Below are 18,110 nucleotides of genomic sequence, written 5' to 3'. Positions count from 1 at the left end.
TCAAAAGGGAAATAAGCAATTCATGGACTATACAACTAGTTGTATATGTTGTACGGTGTAAAATCTGAACTTTGTGATAAAGTATTCGAGCTTTATGTTAAAGAATATGAGTTTTATTAGAAAGTATTGAGTTTATCCATTTACACATTAAAAACATGAACTTTGAATTAGCTCAGGAAGAATACATATAAACTCGAATTCTTATACCTTGGTTGTATAATGTTTATGGTACAACTAAATGTATAATCCTATATTTATTTATTTTTGGTTGTGAAGAAAAAGTTCATGTATAATCCTATTTGTGGAAAATATGGAAGATTGAAAAAACTTGGAAGGAGTATATCATATAAATAAGAGGCATGATATTAAGGCATCCCCTATTTACTAAAAGAATAGGCGAAACTCCAAATTTTCCCGCCTAAAACATATTTCCTAGAATAATGCTTGGAATTTTTAGTATATACTAGGTTATAAATGGACATATTCTTTTATATTTAAACTAGTTTTAAACCCATGCAAAATTGCACGGGTATGTATTTGGGCCGGTATTAATGTTTTTGGATGTATTTTTTTTTTCGCATTTCTATTGTATTTATCTAGTTAGTCTAAATCAGCGATCTACATAATTAATGTTTAAACTTGTTACAAATACGTGTTCACATGCAAGGTTTTAGAGGAAATAACGTAATCTACTATTGTAAATAAAATTTGCATACATAAAAAACTTTATATCTCGATAAACGAAATATAATTTAATAATAAATTTTAACATATGCAAATTATTCTAAAAATTGAAAATTTTCATACTCTGGATATGTGCCATTTTTGTGTGAGATAATCTCGTTGTTTGCACTCCTATTTATAAGCCAACATAACCTCTTATATAGCCCTAACTTCCCCACTACTGCCATTAGGCCACAACTCCACTCCTTGCAAACTGCTGCCATCACATAATTAACTGCATATGTGCCATTATGTCAGAATAAACTGATTCTTTGATTTTTATGAAGTTTCTGATTTGAAGTTTGGACGGTCCAAGTGTATTTAACCTGACTATATTAATGTTGCCTATAAAACGTACTTGTCGAAATAGAAATTACTCGGTAGCCTTTCATTGTCATCTTCCGAGTTCGGAGTGCGCGACTGATAGTAAAGTTGCCATAATTTTTGTTCCAAGTAAATAAATCCTCGGTGATGAACGACTTTCTTTACAGATCTGAGAGGATTTTTTTTATAAAAAAAACATATGTTAAAGTTTTACAATTGTTTAATTATCGTGTTATATTTTAAAAAAAAATATTTATTAAAACAATTGTTAATCATTTGTGTTATAATTTTTAAAAAATTTTAAATTTAAATATTTCAATAAATGTCAACATTTATTTGTTTTTTTAGAGAAATAAAAAGATCAATTTTGCTTGAAACGCTGGTTGAAGAATAAATTTACTCGGTAGCCTATCATTGTCACCTGCCATTTTCGGTGTGCGCGGCTGGTAGTTAAGTTGCCGAGTTTTTTTATTGTAAGTAAATACTCCGTCATGATTTTTTTTAAATATATCGTACTATCTATTTTTAAAAAATTATGCATGTAATTTATTCGCATTATATGTAATTCAATCCTGTAATTAAATATAAATCCTTCTCGTAATTATGTAATTTTATTGTTATTTTTTTAAAAAAAATTATGTAAATTCTATAATTGTAATTCATACCGCTTATATGCCATTAATTTCATTTATTCAGAATGTATAAAATTATTTCATACTATTATTTCATAGTATTTGTTCTAAGACGAAATTTGTCGCTTGTTTGTATTGACGGAATTCTGAAGAAATAAATATTTTGCACACTAATGGGTCCCACCATAACATGAATTTTCAAAAATAAAAAAAAATAAAAAAAGATTGTATTAATGACGTGGCACGTCCTGGATTGAGTATTGTCTTCTGAATTAATAAAGATAAGATATTTATCATTTAATATCTCACATTCTGTACAAATTTATCTCTTTTAATTATAAAGAAATTCTTTTTAAAATAACTTTATGATAAAAGTTCATTAACTTTTTATGATAAGAAGTTGCGGCTAAAAAATACGGAGTACGATATTAGTAAATATTTGTAAAATAACATCATTAATATCTCGGTAAAAAAAAAGTTTTCATAAAAATACTCATTTCATATCTTCTTACGATCTAAGTTTTTATTTCCCAAATAAAAATACAATGAGGATAATCATGAAAAATAATGAATTGTCAATTTAAATCTCATAAATAATACACTAAAAAGCAAAATTCTATAGAAAGCCCTTGGATAGAAAAAAATCATTAAAACAACTTGAGAAGTTTATAAAATTAAATTATTAGCTTTGTGAAAAAAAAAAAATCATTACACATTTAAAATTCATGACATTACTCAATTTTCTTTATTAGTTTCAGTTCAATTTTTTTTCTCATCAAAATATAATGACGTGAAATATGAAAAACTAATGAGGTGTTAATTTAGCATGAATAAGTAATACAAAAACAAAAGCTCTATAAATACCGTGCATTCATTGCGCGGGATCTAAACTAGTTTTAAGTCTAATCCGGATAATACCGAAAAAGTAATACGGAGTACTTGTATTTCATATAAATAAGTGGCATAATATTTAACGCATTTTAAGTTTAATCTAGATAAATTTTGTGTTTAAAAAGTGAGAGGAGTGTGCTTACGTGTAATTGGTGATGATGTACACTTGGCGTAATTAGAGTGAGAATTGTGATTGATCAGAAATTGGACGTACTGATTTGGATGCTTTTATTGTTGAGTTTGACTTCATTTATGTGGACTGTGGAGGGTTTATGATCCGATTTCAATGAAAATTGAAAAGCTTGAAATTTAGGTATGGCTATTATTTGACTTGACTTGTAGTTAATTCATACTTTGAATTTAAAATAGGCCACATATTTATTACTCCCTCCATACCACACTAATGGTAACATTGACCTTTTCACAGTTGTCGAAACACGTTTTGCAACGTGAATATCTTTCGTTACACATTATTAAAAATTATAAAAATATGATATTCTTATAGCATTCATGACGACAAATCAAACAAAATCTCACATGACTATATTTTGTCTTATAGATTAAGAATAATATCAAAAATTCCCTACGACCATGAATAGTGCCAAGATTCTCAATGTTACCATTGGTCTGGTATGGAGGGAGTATCTATAATTCAAAATAAATTTCATTTTAAATTATTTTTTTGATGAGGAAATTCGCAGCCGCTATCTTTGGTGTATACACTATTAAGATGAACATATCTATAATATGCTTAAAATCAGTCCAATTATGTTCAATGTAGATAGGTGAGAACTAGAGTTGTTCAAATACGGGGTCGGACCAGTCATGACTCATGTGTCGGGCTGTAAGGAAAGTTATGCCCTTTAACACTATAGTAGGCGGGTCGGGTGGTCGGCTAAAATTTTGGTGGCTTGTCTTTGCCCTTACCCGCCCTATTGTTAAAAGTCAAACGGCCTGCGGACTAGCTAGCGGACTTTCACTTATAAAATAAATTGTAGAACTTGAAACTTATAATACAATGGTGTGGCTGCTTAGAGGTTGATCTCTGGCGTCCGACTCTCAACCATGAACCTATAATCCAAGATCTGTTTGTTACTCACGTGTTCTGAAATTTATTTCGAATTCTCCATTTTTTCCGTCTACCTTTCACTTGTTTTTGGTCAAGATTTGAAGAATCGACTGGTTTTATAGGCACCTCCTTCAATTTTATCTATTGTTGTTTCTGGTCCAAACTTGTTTTGCATGCATCCTGGGTCGGTGTTCCCCTTTCCCTCGCCCCTTCCCCCATCCTTCCCGGTTTGTTTTTGATGATGAAGTGAACTTTTTCCAAATTCCCTGATGTCGATGGCCATAGGTCGACATGGTGTTCCTCTTCTCCAAGTGCCTTACCAGGACCACGTAAGGCATGGAAAAGCTACCATCTCGATTACCCGATGCAATGTATATCAAATAGACAATAAAGAAACATATTTTATTAAATATGTTTAATGCGATACAAGTCCAAAAACCAAAACTGAATAAAGTAAATAAAACCGTCTCTCAAAACTGTCAAACCAACTGAAATAATATAAAAGAATGTTCATGACATAGCGGAAGACTTCTAAACAACTCGTGGCGACACAACCCAGCTATCCCATGCGCATAAACTCATACCTGCTCAATAACTGCTCACCACCCCCGAATGGATTCATCACAGTTTCTAAAACATTTAAACGGGGTTAGTACTGATTACACAAAACAACACAACCGAAGCAATATATAATCCAAACTATCCAACCAATCTCATTCACAACTTCACACACCTGACTACACACTGTCCTGCCAGAATACTCATCGCAATAAGTATTCCACACCGCCAGTGGGGGACCGCAGCCGTTCCCACCTAAGCCTCGCTCATCTCATCCGAGCGATAAACCCAAGTTCCTAAATGTGCACATCCACTCTGTGGCGGGTTCCACAGAGGGCCAATCAAGGGCGTGAAGCCACTCCCGCAAGTGACTCCACTCAGCCGAGGACGCACCTCGAGTACCACAAACAAACAAACACAACCAACTACATTATACAACAACAATCACCAATTACCAATTCCAATACAATATGATACAACAACAAAAAACAACCATCAGCAATATTATGTAATCAATAACCGAGTAGGGAAACCCTACCTGGAATAGCAACCACAAGACCGTCACAGCAGCTAATCAGAAATGTTCCTCCACGAATCCTCCTCCTATAACCAATATACATACAATTACCACCTAATTCATACAATACACCCAAAATCCCTAAAAACTACCCAATTAGGGTTTTAACCAAACTCAACGAAATGCTATAAAAATTATACAAGAAGCTTACCCTTGACACGACGATCACAACGGCGTAAAGAACAAGACAATCCGACGATCCTAGCCCTTAGGATTTGTTAATAACGCGACGAGAGAGAACTATGTAACTTCTTTTCTTTTGAAAGGTCTTTGAAAGGTGAAAAAGTGATTAGAGAAGATGACAGAAACCTTTTATACTAATCATGCGTTATTAATAAAACCCGGCTAAAATAACCCGTAAGACGCACTTACTCGATCGAGTAAGTGACTTACTCGATCGAGTGCCCCTTACTCGATCGAGTGTCACACGTACTCGATCGAGTACCCATCAGGTCAGCTACTATTTTGCGTAAAAACTTACTTACTCGACAGAGTAAGCCCCACTTGATAGAGTACCCATAGACATAGAAAACCGTAGTATTACACCTTCCCCCATGTGTCGAGTTTATGATTGACTTACATGTCTGTTTTTTTTTTTCAAAATCGACATGCATGGCTGGTTTTTTTGGTTTCGGACTGACCCGGTTCGTGTTTTATGTCGGAGAATTTCTATTGTATCAATCGTTTTTCTGGCTATGGTTGTTGGTGTTGTTGGAAGGTAAAGAGGATTCATGGGGTTTTCTTAATTGTTTCTTTTGTAGGCTTTCGTGGATTTTAGTTTTTGTGGTTGATTGTTGGACTGAGGTGTTCAGTCTTTGGTTCGTGTTGGTGATGGTTGGGTTGGTTGCAGTGGCCTTCTCCAATGACAGCTGATCTTTGTTTGTGTCTTTTACTGTTTATACTAATAATAACCTCTCATTGGTTAAGGGTGTTATTTCCCTTAAACATAGGGGAAGTAGTTCGTAAGATTATTAAGGGATTAATAATGTTGATTGTAACATTGCATTCGGTTTGTGTTGTGGCTTGTGAGATAGTTTTGGTTAAGAGGTTGTTCAAGAATATTTTTCAATCGTTACATATTTACTTATTCGTTTTCCTTGGCTACGAGTTTCTTGTCACCTGGGATTGTGTTTCAAAGTGTAAGAGTTTTTTCTCGAATAGAAGCAGACCTTCATGGCATGTATTCCGCTTTCCTTTTCTATGTCCTAGTGGCGTAAGTGCACTATGCTAACCCTCAATGGTTCAAGGGTCTCGCTGGTTTCCAGTTGATATGTATCATAGTCAAGGGGATGAATCTCCGAGACACATTTTTGTGTCTTGTTGCAGGTAAACTTAGTTGATAAAAAAGAGTAAGAATTTGTTTGGTCATGTGGCCAGCTTTGATCGTCCCTTTAAGAATTTAGTGGATGTTGAAGATGATTTTCATGTTCAGCTGTCCGTACGCCATCAACACACTTTCGTTACCCGATGTAGTTACTTTGTTTCTTTAGGTTTCGGTATTGCTAAAATAAGTGCATTTGACCAAGTGAGTCAAATGTCATCGGTATAAAAATTATTTTTACGGCTGCAAAAAAAACAATGGTAAAATACACGAGTGGTGTCAACACCTTCGCTCAAGAAGTAGTATCAAGTGTAAGGTTCGGCTTGAGCCTATACCTTACCCTACATAAATGGTGGAGCTTGATGATTGGAAGACATATCATCTTCAAGTCACCGACGCGTAAGCTCGTCCTACTAAAATGTTTGCAAATCTTGAGTTCATGATGGTACATTGATAAAGCATCGAGACTATAACAACCCGATCCGCCACCGCCGTAACACGATTCCAAAAGATGAGATGTGCACTTTTGGTCCATTTTTTGTCCTCAATTAAGCACAAAATCACAAGGCCTTGTTATTAAGTGATGGGTGAAATCCTTTATAAACATATCATAAGCTCCTTATTTTCCCGATGTGGGACAAATTTCCTCTTAATCTCATGGGGTGTTACAAACTCTCCCACTTAAAGAACATAAGGTCCTCGTTGTGCCTCGAACTTGTCCGCAGCCAAGTCACATAATCCTCCCCCGCTAGTTGGGTGTGCCGGGTACCCCTGACCACAGGTTCACCACACTGTCACAGGGTTGCTCTGATACCATTTATAACAACCCTCCCGCCACCGTCGTAACACGATCCCATTAAGATAGGATGTGCACTTTTGGGCTATTATTTGTCCTCACTTAAGCCCAAAAGTACAATGCCTTGTTATTAAGTGATGGATGAAATTCCTTATAAACATATCATAAGCTCCTTATTTTCCCGATATTTTCCCGATGTGGGACAAATTTCCTTTCAATCTCATGGGGGTGTTACACAGACGATACTTGAAAGCGGGTTACAATGTAAAGCATGAAACTCTTAGAAAGGAGTGGAGCCTTCCTTAGTGTAATACTCCACTGAACCGAAGACGTTATTCGGGTCAGGTACCCCCTTGAAGAGGTCTATTGATAGGCTTAAAATCTGACTAGTGCTTAAAAGGATTGAAAGTACTTCTCATATCAACAAAGTGCACTTTCGTTTCTGGTTATCCATGAGAAAGAACTCCACAGTTAAGCGTGATTCGCTAAGAGTAGCCTTGGAATGAGTGACTTCCTGGGAGGTTCCCCAGGATGCGCATCAGTAAGGACAAAATGCGCTGGAAAGGATTCGTGTTGATGTGTGGGCCATGTACACAGCCTAGAAAGCTACTGTGAGTGACCACTCCCGACCCGATTTGGGCCGGGGTGTTACAAGTGCTATCAGAGCAACCCTGCGACCGTCTGATGAGCCTGTGGTCTGGAGTACTCGGGTCACCAACCTATCGGGGGAGGATTCTGGGTTTGGCTCAACTACAGTCAGATGCTGCCAGACGCAACGAGGAAGTTGCATTTTCAAGTGTGTGTGTGTGTGTGTGTGTGTGTGTGTGTGTGTGGGGGGGGGGAAGGGCAATACTCCACTGAACCGAAAACGTTATTCGGGTGGGGCACCTCTTGAAGAGGTCCATTGATAGGCTTAAAATCTGACTAGTGCTTAAATGGATTAAAAGTACTTATCATATCAACAAAGTGCACTTTCTTTTCTGGTTATCCATGCGAAAGAACTCCACAATTAAGCGTGCTTGACTGAGAATAGCTTTAGGATGGGTGAACTCCACAGTTAAGCGTGTTTGGCTAAGAGTACCCTTAGGATAGGTGACCTCTTGGGAAGGTTCCTGGGATATGCATCAGTGAGGACAAAATGCGCTCGAAAGGACCCGTGTTGATCTCTGGACCATGTACACAGCCTAGAAAGCTACCGTGAGTGACCGCTCCCGACCCGGTTTGGGCCGGGGTGTTACACTTAGAGCATAAAAGCCCGGTCCAAGACGATTACATGCAAGGTGACATAGGTTTGAAGGGAAGTCAAAGACCGTTCGTGAATAAGAAGTTTTGATGAGCTCAACCCTTAACAAGTTGGGTGTCAAAAGGTTTGGTAAGTCCTTTCCAGCTTAGTTGGATGTCTGTTATTTGGAGTATGTCGGTTAAAGGGAGATTATTAAAGATCAATAAATGCTCTGAGTGTCTATAAATCGGAACTGCACGGTGTGGAAAGTTCTTCATGGAGGTCAATATTCAAGTTAATATGTTGGTTATTGGTTTGAGGGAGATTGTTAGGTGCAAACCCGAGTCTCACGTCACTGGTGTAATCATGAAAAAAATATATTTATAACTGTGCATCAACTCTAATAGTACGGGGCCTTCTATGAAAGAGGCCAAGAGTAAATTCGTGAGTGTTTATCAGAAGGTTTGACTATCATATTACAATTAGCATAATTAATTTGTGTGTTTGGTAATTGACAGATTAGGATTAGTAGATTGTTAGTGTGACACCCTCATTTATCGCGGAAAAGTAAACACGTAATTCTAAAATAAAACTGCATGGATATGTTTGTAATAGGTTCATTTGGGTAAAAACCTGTAATTTTTAAAACCTGAACCTGTTATAAAGATATCCAAATTGGAAGGTGTCAAACATACAAGGTCTAACTAGAAGAGTCATAACATAACCATCGCTAAAGTCGCGAATAGCAAATTATACAACCAAATGTAAAGAGGGAGACATATGTCCCTAAAATATATGTGACATAAAAAGTGTTTAAGGGTCACAATAAAATAAAGCCAATCTAGGTTCCAGGGTTACTTTGCTCGCTAGCTCGTCCATGTACCCCATATATGCATCACCTACCTGTCATTCGCATTTTATACAAATACGAAAGCCACGATCGAGTGGGGAGTAACTTCGAGTTCTCCTGACCCACGAAATGTCATAATTAATATAACATGTAAACATAAGAATATGAATACGAATCACACAATGCCTTAGCATATAGATGCTAGACAATCGTGCTTATCATGTGAACAACAATATAACAACACATAGTCCTAGCATGCGAATACTAGACCGACTCATACTACACTATCATGTGAATCACATAACATCCAGGAATCCAAACTCTATCAACCATAGCCGGCTTGCATCTCACCTAGGGATGGCAATGGGTAGGGTCTGGGTAGGGTCCGCCTAGACCCGGACCCGACCCGAGTTTTTTCCTTTGGACCCGTACCCGACCCAGACCCGCAAGGGTCTAAAATTTGAGGACCCATACCCGGACCCTATGGGTAAGGGTAGGGTCTGGGTCTACCCGCGGGTCCGAGTTTCAGCCACTTTAGTAACAAGATTAACAGGTATAGGGTCTATAATCTTAAAAAAAAAAAATTCATACTACTTTAACATTATGAGTTTATTAATCTGCAGTTAATGGTGGTTGTCGGTCGCCGGCTATTAGAGATGTGGTTGTCAGTCGCGTATCGATCTTTGTGGTGGTGGTTTTCTTGTGTCGGTGGTGGAGTGGTGGTATTGTCGAGAAAGAGTTTGGTTGGGTTTTATCACTTTATGGGACGAGGGAAGAGAAAGAGACTTTAGTTGGGTTTCTGATCTGCCAAAGTATGAATTCGGAAAAGTTGTAATTTTGATTTTTTTTTTCTTTAATAAAGGGTCCAAGGGTCGGGTATGGGTCTCATAACTTAGACCCGGACCCGGACCTGAAATATTTTCTTAAGACTCATACCCGACCCATACCCATTGGGTCTGAAAAAATGAGACCCTTACCCGACCCATTAGGGTCCGACCCTCAGGATCTGGGTCGGGTCCCCGACCCACTGCCATCCCTAATCTCACCTTCTATGATTCATAGAATCATCAAACAAGAAAGGGCAATATATCAAAGACAGGCATAAGTTCTTAGTCCCATCAATAGTCACTCTGTAACTCGAGTCTATACCACGAGGTAGGGAAGGTAATCGAACCGGTATCTTGGCTCAGAGGTTCTATCAAAACATGGCCAAGACACAACACAACCCTAGCCTAAAATCTGCGCAGACCTAGACATGCGGATACACACCACCGCACCCAAGACCCACAATTTTTCTAAAACAAAGTGAGTACCCTAAGGAGTCCACCAAAGGGTTGGCTAGTACTTAAGCTGACCACTTACTCTCAAAATAAGTAACGAGGTCATGCCCCAACTTGGATATAAACCCACCAAGTCAGGAACACAGAGGCTATTAAGCAGTGAACATACACTCGTCAAAGACTATAATGACCTATCTATGATGAAGGCCGAAATACTCACCTAGGACCTAGTCCCACTAGTCCCACTTGAATACTTTAGCCCACACCACACAAGACAAGTAGGATACCCAATTCAGCTGACAATCCAACAATATCTCCATTATCAATAATAATCCAAATTCCAGCTAACCGTTAATTTCATAATTCATGAGAACAAGCTAAAATGGCAAAGAGGCAACAAGACTGAAGTATAAGGCAGCCAATTCATCCAACAACCAACATGTGAAATGATAATTACAATTATCAAGACATAACATGAAATTTCCAATAACAACCAATCTCACCTCAAAGACAAACTCTCGACCCGAGTCCCGCGACGGTCATCATCGGTCAAATCGAGGTCGACTTGGTTTAAACCTAGTTTGACCAAACTCGTTCGGTCAATCTGCCCACTCGAGTCTTGGCACTCGCTTTGGCCCAAATTACAAATTTATCACAATATTATTCTCATGCTATTTCCAATTTCTATCATGTGAAAAACGAAAGTAACACATTATCAATCACCTAAACACTTAACAAACAACAAACACAACATCAATTACTAATGTGACATTAATTCGTCGAGTAACTCGGAATAGTTACCTTACGCTAGCAAAGAGACAAGTAATAACTTGAGAAAGCTTCTAAAACCCAAAATTACTCTTCATCTTCAACCACATATGAGGCACCTAAAAATTATGTGAAAGGACGATATTAACGAATTATCTTTATATTAAATATGAGACGGAAATTAATTTAATTATATTTTATATAAGCCAAACTAGCGTCAAAACAATTTATGGACACGGCTCAAAAGTTATTATGACAACCTCAAACTCGGCCTAACCACCAACTACACATGGCCTCAAACTCGTGACTTAGCTAGGCCACGGCCAAAGCCACACTAGGCCACTAGGAGACCGACACGACCACCACCCGACTACCCATAGCCACCCTTCACCCTACTTCATAACCTGACCCAAAAATCAGTCCAAAACAGAACCCAAAAGATGCCTAAGTTCGACCCCAACTCCAGTCCTCAAATGCAAAGTGAAAACCCACGATGACAGCTCTCGTCCCTGCCCAAAACAGAGTACCAATCGTCCTCTTAAGACTCCATTCTCGCGCCTAAAAACAGTCCTAGCTGAGCCAACTAAGTCAGCATTTAAAACGGTTTTAGAGCGGAAATCCACAAGTATAAAGCAACTCAAAACAGGTCCTAAAGACTACCAAAATCGCCCCAACACGAGTCCAAATCGGTCCAAAACAATCCCTACATGTCGGTATACACCGTCTCAACTATAAAACACACCAATTATCACCCAAAACAATCCATACATGTCAAAGATACACCGTCTTAAATATACCACTTACTAGCTAGCATCCCAAATGATCCCTAGAGGTCGGTATACACCGTCTCAATCATCTCCACATATCAGTATACACCGTCTCAACTATACAACTGACTAATTAACATCCATAAGGATCCCTATATATAATTATACACCGTCTCAATTATAAAACAGACTAACCAGCATTCGAAATAAACATATTTTACAAGTAATATCGAGTAATCTATAATTGTTACCTTTTTCCGTTTGAACTAATCATTTATGACTAACAAATCTTCTACAAGACCGTCTATTTTAGTACATACAACCGTCTTATAATAAATAAAGCTGAAAATATAAATTGGGTTTGTAAAAATACATGACGAAACTGAATGTTACTTACATCGGAATGACGAGAACGACGAGAGGAGCAATATGGAACGAAAATAATTGATAACGGATGACAAACGGAGTGGCAGGATCAATTTACAATCTGATAAAAATTAAAACAGAACGAAAAGAAGAAAAAGGAAGGGAGAAGAAGAATGATGCGTGGGAAATGAGGGAGCAGCTTGCCTGCCTGCTATTTATTATACGTACGTTTCTTCATCGTTAAGTAACTTCGATATTTATTAAAACCGTTTCGAGTTAAATTTAACCGATTTAAATAAAAGTTTCAGTAATAAAACGGAATCAATAATAAATAAATTTAATGAGTGAAAATAAAATAAACTCAGCTAGTTAACGTAAATAATAAGAAATCGGCTTGAAACGGAATTATTAGCGATTTTTACGAAACTAACGGATATTAATAAAAAATTGTTAATTTAGTGAAATAAGCTCAAAATAGCTAATTGGACGGTTTTGTTCCCAAAATCCATCTCGGGTTCACTTAAAACAACTTTCATAAGGACTCGTAAAGAAACGGAAATTATTAAATAAATAAACCCGAACTAACTTCAATAAACTCGAACTAACTTTAAATAAACTTATTAATGATTATTAAAATTAACGTATCGAATTATGATGAAATTAATTAATTAGCTAAGCATATATATATAAATCGTTAAATGATGTAATTAAATTCAAAATAGCAATTAAAAGAATTTTATCCAACTTAATAAAATACGGGGTGTTACAATCACCCCATCTTTTAAAAAGTTTCGTCCTCGAAACTTGAAAGTATAAATGAAAGGTTATAAAAATAAAACTGAAATTGGAATCGGTAACCAAAACATTTAAAAGGTCACTTATCGTAAGAATCAAAATTCTTTCAAAAGTTTCAAATAAAATTTTCCGACAGAACCAGATTCTCATCAAAGGAACGGAAGTGTTCTCGTTGCGCATTCAAGAACATCACATTCCAAATCAAAGATAAGGTCAAAAGGCAAATCATTTATATGAATCAAAAATCAAAATGCTTTCAAAAACATTTATAGAGAGTTTTCGAAAATATAAGTCTCCTCCATGGAACGAAATTGCCCTTGTCGTGCACACAAGAGCGCTAACTTTCCATGTCAAAGACAGATTTAAAATAAAAATCATTCGCCGATAAGCGCATGGCAAGTTATTAGACGCGTTTAATAACGAGTCCTAACATCCCATCAACGTTAAAATCAAAATAAGAGAAAGGTAATCTACTCAAATTTTCTTTTGCAAAAAGCCAAAATAGAAATAAAGGTTTCACCTTTAAACTAAAAGGGGAGTTAAATTCCTGAAATATAATATTAAACTTTAACAAAGGCATCATGATTAGATCAAAGTGAATAGAAATTGGATAAAATTTACAAAAATCTCAGGTTTAGCAACTCAAAACCATGATAAAGAAGTCTATACTCAAAGAACAATTAGAGAATTATATCGAATTTTCATTTTCAAATCTTTAAAATAGGTTAGGTTTGCAGAAGTGACATAAACTTTTAAAAATGAATCGAAACTGGTAGCTTGAAAGTTTAGAAGTTGTACAAAAAGGAAAGTAACTTAGATAGCATAAAAACAAAGTATGTTAAGAGAGCTCAAACTTAAGCCTCAAGAGAGCTATAATGAATTTCATAGGGTAGAAATTGAAGTCAAAATTACAAGGATGTCAAAGATAGAGTTTCACAAGATACGAGTGTCAAACTTAAAGGAGGAGCAAGATGAAGCGAGGAAATGAGGTATGAACGGTAACGCTTATGATCAAGGAGAAAGGGAAATTAGACAACAAGGAAACTTAAGCAACATGTCAGGGTGTGAGACTAAAAGAGTCGAATCATAAAGATAACTAGTTAACAACCAGTAAGAGATATTAGAATTAGGAAGGTATTCAAGACAAGGAAATAATCGAGTAAACTTTTATACTTAAGAATCAAATCCAACCAATGTATGAACGAAAGGGAGGAAAACGATTAATGGTACGAAAGAGGATTTTAAGGCTTAATCCATACGCTTCCTAAAACTTAAGGTTCTCTCTAACAAGGTCACGCCTATTAGGGTATTGTACCTTTATAACACAACGACCAAATCCCAAAACAAGGGTCAAGGTAAAGTAAACGCTCGTTTAAGGGGTGATAAATCGGTTAGATACTTCTTCCACCTATCTTATCACATATTAGGATTTCCCTAAATCAAATCTACCACTCAAGTATAAAAGCATCTCTTTATCTCAAGCACTCGACACAACCTCAATGTTTTAAAAACCAAAGAATAAATTGACAAAGACTTCTCAACAAAGTTCTCAAGAAACAACTAACACCAAATCACATTCCCAATCTATACGGGATTGTTAACATCTAAAAATGGGTTTTCTTCCAAATTCATATTCTAAACTTATCTCATGTTTACTCCTAAGGCGACGACGCTCAACCTACTAAGCTTTCAAATCCCAAACATAAACAACAAAGCCAAGTTCTATAACTTTAATCACATAGGCAACTCATTCCTAACACAAAGAATCCACCAATCGATTATACTTACTTTGTCAAGGAACTAGGTATAAGAATCACTAAGTATGTCTCATCACCTTACCTAAGTCTTTCTAACATCACATCCTCTCAAAAACAGGGTTAAGGGTCAGACACAAACAATCTCCTCAAAAGTCGAATTTTCCAACCAAGGTCAACATTCCTCACAAGAAAGAGTACTATCTAATGGCGTTAAGGAAGGATAAGCAAAGAACAAAAGACAAGTTAGGAGTACAAGCGTAGCTTTTAAAGTAAAACAGAAGGGAGTTTAGAAGGAGGATAAGCACCAAGAGATTAAGAATAAGGCGAGATACAAAAAGAACGAGAAACATCTTCAAGGAAGTAGAAGCATTCTTCAAAGGTTGAACAAATCTTCAATCCTCAGCAATCGGCACTAAATCTTGATCTTCTTAAAATATAAGTGTCCTTTCAATGGAACGGAGATACTCTTGACGATCACTCAAGAACATCAATATTCCAATTCAAAGACATAAAAATACATTTTTACACAAACAAATGATAAAACTAATTATCAGACGTCTCCAATAACAAGCTTTAACACTAATTGACGTTAAAACCAGTGAAAAACATTAAAATATTTTCAAAACCTTTAGTTCAAAATTTTTTTTTATAATAAGGGTAATAACTCCATTAGCTATAGATAAGCTCACGGTCATTGATCCAAGAACGCAACAATTATTAAATGACAATCAACAAACAGGTTAGTACCTAACAAAGAGCAAACACAAAGAGACTACAACATAAGGTCCTAAGTCTACCCATCTTACCCATCTCTCAAGTTTATTATTTCAGGTCAAGTTATTTATATTGGGGTGCACAAACGTGCGTCGGGAGCAAATATGCTCTGATACCAACTGTGACACCCTCATTTATCGCGGAAAAGTAAACACGTAATTCTAGAATAAAACTACATGGATATGTTTGTAATAGGTTCATTTGGGTAAAAACCTGTAATTTTTAAAACCTGAACCTGTTATAAAGATATCCAAATTGGAAGGTGTCAAACATACAAGGTCTAACTAGAAGAGTCATAACATAACCATCGCTAAAGTCGCGAATAGCAAATTATACAACCAAATGTAAAGAGGGAGACATATGTCCCTAAAATGTATGTGACATAAAAAGTGTTTAAGGGTCACAATAAAATAAAGCCAATCTAGGTTCCAGGGTTACTTTGCTCGCTAGCTCGTCCATGTACCCCATATATGCATCACCTACCTGTCATTCGCATTTTATACAAATACGAAAGCCACAGTCAGTGGGGAGTAACTCCGAGTTCTCCCAGCCACGAAATGTCATAATTAATATAACATGTAAACATAAGAATATGAATACGAATCACACAATGCCTTAGCATATAGATGCTAGACAATCGTGCTTATCATGTGAACAACAATATAACAACACATAGTCCTAGCATGCGAATACTAGACCGACTCATACTACACTATCATGTGAATCACATAACATCCAGGAATCCAAACTCTATCAACCATAGCCGGCTTGCATCTCACCTTCTATGATTCATAGAATCATCAAACAAGAAAGGGCAATATATCAAAGACAGGCATAAGTTCTTAGTCCCATCAATAGTCACTCTGTAACTCGAGTCTATACGACGAGGTAGGGAAGGTAATCGAACCGGTATCTTGGCTCAGAGGTTCTATCAAAACATGGCCAAGACACAACACAACCCTAGCCTAAAATCTGCGCAGACCTAGACATGCGGATACACACCACCGCACCCAAGACCCACAATTTTTCTAAAACAAAGTGAGTACCCTAAGGAGTCCACCAAAGGGTTGGCTAGTACTTAAGCTGACCACTTACTCTCAAAATAAGTAACGAGGTCATGCCCCAACTTGGATATAAACCCACCAAGTCAGGAACACAGAGGCTATTAAGCAGTGAACATACACTCGTCAAAAACTATAATGACCTATCTATGATGAAGGCCGAAATACTCACCTAGGACCTAGTCCCAGCTAGTCCCAGCTTGAATACTTTAGCCCACACCACACAAGACAAGTAGGATACCCAATTCAGCTGACAATCCAACAATATCTCCATTATCAATAATAATCCAAATTCCAGCTAACCGTTAATTTCATAATTCATGAGAACAAGCTAAAATGGCAAAGAGGCAACAAGACTGAAGTATAAGGCAGCCAATTCATCCAACAACCAACATGTGAAATGATAATTACAATTATCAAGACATAACATGAAATTTCCAATAACAACCAATCTCACCTCAAAGACAAACCCTCGACCCGAGTCCCGCGACGGGTCATCGGTCAAATCGAGGCTGACTGGTTTAAACCTAGTTTGACCAAACTCGTTCGGTCAATCTGCCCACTCGAGTCTTGGCTTTGCTTTGGCCCAAATTACAAATTTATCACAATATTATTCTCATGCTATTTCCAATTTCTATCATGTGAAAAACGAAAGTAACACATTATCAATCACCTAAACACTTAACAAACAACAAACACAACATCAATTACTAATGTGACATTAATTCGTCGAGTAACTCGGAATAGTTACCTTACGCTAGCAAAGAGACAAGTAATAACTTGAGAAAGCTTCTAAAACTCAAAATTACTCTTCATCTTCAACCACATATGAGGCACCTAAAAATTATGTGAAAGGACGATATTAACGAATTATCTTTATATAAAATATGAGACGGAAATTAATTTAATTATATTTTATATAAGCCAAACTAGCGTCAAAACAATTTATGGACACGGCTCAAAAGTTATTATGACAACCTCAAACTCGGCCTAACCACCAACTACACATGGCCTCAAACTCGTGACTTAGCTAGGCCACGGCCAGGCCACAGCTAGGCCACTAGGAGACCGACACGACCACCACCCGACTACCCATAGCCACCCTTCACCCTACTTCATAACCTGACCCAAAAATCAGTCCAAAACAGAACCCAAAAGATGCCTAAGTTCGACCCCAACTCCAGTCCTCAAATGCAAAGTGAAAACCCACGATGACAGCTCTCGTCCCTGCCCAAAACAGAGTACCAATCGTCCCCTTAAGACTCCATTCTCGCGCCTAAAAACAATCCTAGGCGAGCCAACTAAGTCGGCATTTAAAACGGTTTTAGAGCGGAAATCCACAAGTATAAAGCAACTCAAAAACAGTCCTAAAGACTACCAAAATCGCCCCAACACACGAGTCCAAATCAGTCCAAAACAATCCCTACATGTCGGATACACCTTCTCAACTATAAAACACACCAATTATCACCCAAAACAATCCATACATGTCAGCATACACCGTCTTAAATATACCACTTACTAGCTAGCATCCCAAATGATCCCTAGAGGTCAGTATACACCGTCTCAATCATCTCCA

This window comes from Silene latifolia, chromosome X (genome assembly GCF_048544455.1).
Source record: "Silene latifolia isolate original U9 population chromosome X, ASM4854445v1, whole genome shotgun sequence".
NCBI classification, from domain to species: domain Eukaryota; kingdom Viridiplantae; phylum Streptophyta; class Magnoliopsida; order Caryophyllales; family Caryophyllaceae; genus Silene; species Silene latifolia.
The sequence above is the reverse complement of the archived record's forward strand: the minus strand, read 5'-3'. Positions refer to the sequence as shown.